Below are 2946 nucleotides of genomic sequence, written 5' to 3' on the forward strand. Positions count from 1 at the left end.
TGCAGAGGCCAGATGCTGCTTGTTTGAGGGATTTTAGGAAAGTCTGAAGGGTGAGCTAAGACAGACCATTTGTATGGAAAAGCCACTGGAAACAGCTTGGGTAGGCCCAAAAGTTGGGTGGAGTGGGGTATCAGGGAATCACCAAGGTGGGATGAACAGTGATAGGCAGGTTGATGGAGACTTAGATATGGCACCAGCCTGCTGGATCTGTGGGAGGAGTGCCCAGAAAAGGGCCAATGCCCTCTGCCAACACTTCTGTCCAGGATATAGCTGCTCTTCCAGTTCTTATCTGGCACTAGACAATTTATCTCTTCCTTGCATGTCTCTGATGTCTTTCAAGCAGCTGCCTCAGTGCTGGAACTCAGAGGGAGTGATTTCAAGTAAGTCTGTAGGTGGGCTCTTTAAGAAGAACTGCCTGGGACTCTAGAAGTCCTCCATCTCACTCAGTTACATACCCACTATTTTCACAGCAAGATGTTATGCGCACTTCTCTTCCTGGTACTGGAACACTGGGCTGGGGGCCTGGTGTGGGGTTGGGACCCCTCATTCCTCAGGGTAGAACTCCACAGCCAAGATGTCCTTCCTGATTTTTATCCACCACTCATAGGTGTGGGACTGGCCTGGTCCACATCTCTGTTCCTCCTACCAGACTCAATGTGGCTTCTTCCTTATATACTTGTTGTAGGACTTCCATTAAGCTAAATTTCAGGTGGTTCTGAATGATGGTTGACCTGTACTTTAGTTGTAATTCTGATGTGGTTGCAGGAGGATGCAAAAACCATATTTACTTATGCCACTGTCTTGATCAGAAGCCCTTTTCTCATATATTTTCTGTTCAAGTTGTTGGGCCATTTTTTAATTGCTATTTTCTTCTTTTTTAAAAGTATATTTTATTAATTATGCTATTACAGTTGTCTCAACTTTCCCTTTGCCGCCCCCCATTACCCCCCTTTCCTCCAACCCTCCCCACCTTAGTTCATGTCCATGGGCTGTCCGTATAAGTTCTTCAGCTTCACATTTTCTTACGCTGTTCTAAACATTTCCCTATCTATTTTGTTCCTACCATTTATGTTTCTTAATCCCTGTACCTTTTCCCCCATTTTCTCCCTTCCCCCTCTCCACTGATAACCTTCCAAATGATCTCCATATCTATAATTCTGTTCCCATTCTGGTTGTTTGCTTAGTTTGTTTTTGTTTTTTTAGATTCAGTTGTTGGTAGTTGTGAGTTTGTTGTCATTTTAATGTTCATAGTTTTGATCTTATTTTTTTTTAAATAAATCCCTTTTACATTTCATATAATAAGGGCTTGGTGGCAATGAACTCCTTTAGCTTAACTTGTCTGGGAAGCACTTTGTTTGCCCTTCCATTCTAAATGATAGCTTTGCTAGATAGTAATCTTGGTTGTAGGTCCTTGCTTTTCATCACTTCAAATACTTCTTGCCAGTTCCTTCTTGCCTGCAAAGTTTTTTTTGAGAAATCAACTGATAGTCTTATGGGAGCTCCTTTGTAGGTAACTCTTTGCTTTTCTCTTGTTGCTTTTAAGATTCTCTCTTTACTTTTAACCTTTGGCATTTTAATGATGATGTGTCTTGGTGTGGTCCTCTTTGGGCCCAACTTGTTTTGGACTATTTGTGCTTTCTGGACATGTATGTCTTCTTCTTTTGCCAAATTTTGGAAGTTTACTTTCATTAATTTTTCAAATAAGTTTTCAATTTCTTGTTCTTTCTCTTCTTCTCTCATCCCTATGATTTGGATGTGGGCACTTTTTGAGATGTCCCCGAGTCTTCTTATTTTCTCATCTTTTTGGGGGGGTGGTTGAATTCTTATTTCTTCATTTTGTTCTGGTTAATTATTTCTTCCTTATACTCCAAATCATTGCTTTGAACCCCAGCTTCCTTCCTTTCACTGTTGGATCCCTGTGGATTTTTTTTTATTTCAGTTAGTGTAGCCTTCATTTCTTCCCTTATGAATTTGCTGTACTCAATGCCATACTCTGAGCACGCTTATCACCAGCATTTTGAACTCTGCATCTGATAGGTTGGCTATCTCCATTTCATTTAATTCTTTTTCTGTGGTTTTGTTCTGTTCTTTTATTTGAGCCATATTTCTTTGTCTCTCTTTTTTTTTTTTTTTTTGGAGAACAATTATTTTATTTACTTTCCCACACACCAATCACTGATATGAGTAGTTTAATCTTATAGCTCCTCAGGAAAACATAGCACTATTGAGTGTCTATGACATCCTATGGACAACTTCAATCTTACGTCACAGCGTTAAGAGCTCCTGGTTTTGGTCCCATAAACTCTCTTTGAAATGACCTGTCTTTGTCTCTTTAATTTGGCAGCCACCCTGTGTTTGTTTCTGTGTATTAGGTAGAGCTGCTTTGCCTCCCTGTGTTGGCACACCTGTTAACGTTGTGTGGGGAGGAGCCTTAGGTGATCGCCAGGGCGGGGCAATCCACTTCACTACTTTGTGGCTCTGTATGTGATGGAGGGGTCAGAGAGGGGACAATGCCACTGTCTGGCTGCTGGAGGCTTTCTTGGCACTTGCCCTGTTTTTAGTCACTTCATTGACTTCTCGTATTCGATTGGCACCCCTCTAGCTGTTGCCCTGGTGGTGGTTCCCAGAGTGGGTGGATTTTCATACATTCTAGGACTGTGTGGGCCCCTTAAACAGGCTTTTCTGAGAGACTGGCAGTTTCTTCCACTGCCCCAAACCCCACTTGTTTTTATAGCTAGAAGATATGAGGCTTTATTTTTCTGGTGCTGGAACCATGGTCTGCATGGTCTGGCCTGGGGCTGAGATTGCTAGCTCCTCAGATATTCCTCTCATTTTTTTTTTAATCTACCACACGTGAAGGTGGGACCACCCATTCTTTTGACCGCTGCCGCCTTGCTCTCTCCTTGCTGCTGCCACCTTGCCACCACCACACCATGTCCTCTCCAC

The 2946-nt window shown here is 42.4% G+C and overlaps 1 non-coding gene across 1 annotated transcript; it reads right to left on the reverse strand.

The window, feature by feature from the left end:
* Window positions 1–2193: 2193 nt before the first annotated feature.
* Window positions 2194–2320, reverse strand: LOC149990670 (small nucleolar RNA SNORA25). Its single transcript, XR_016508810.1, has one exon. It is a non-coding gene; the product is annotated as a small nucleolar RNA SNORA25 (small nucleolar RNA).
* Between the last annotated feature and the right edge of the window lie 626 nt (window positions 2321–2946).

This window comes from Furipterus horrens, unplaced genomic scaffold (assembly GCF_987537825.1).
Source record: "Furipterus horrens unplaced genomic scaffold, mFurHor1.1.pri manual_scaffold_17, whole genome shotgun sequence".
Taxonomy (NCBI): domain Eukaryota; kingdom Metazoa; phylum Chordata; class Mammalia; order Chiroptera; family Furipteridae; genus Furipterus; species Furipterus horrens.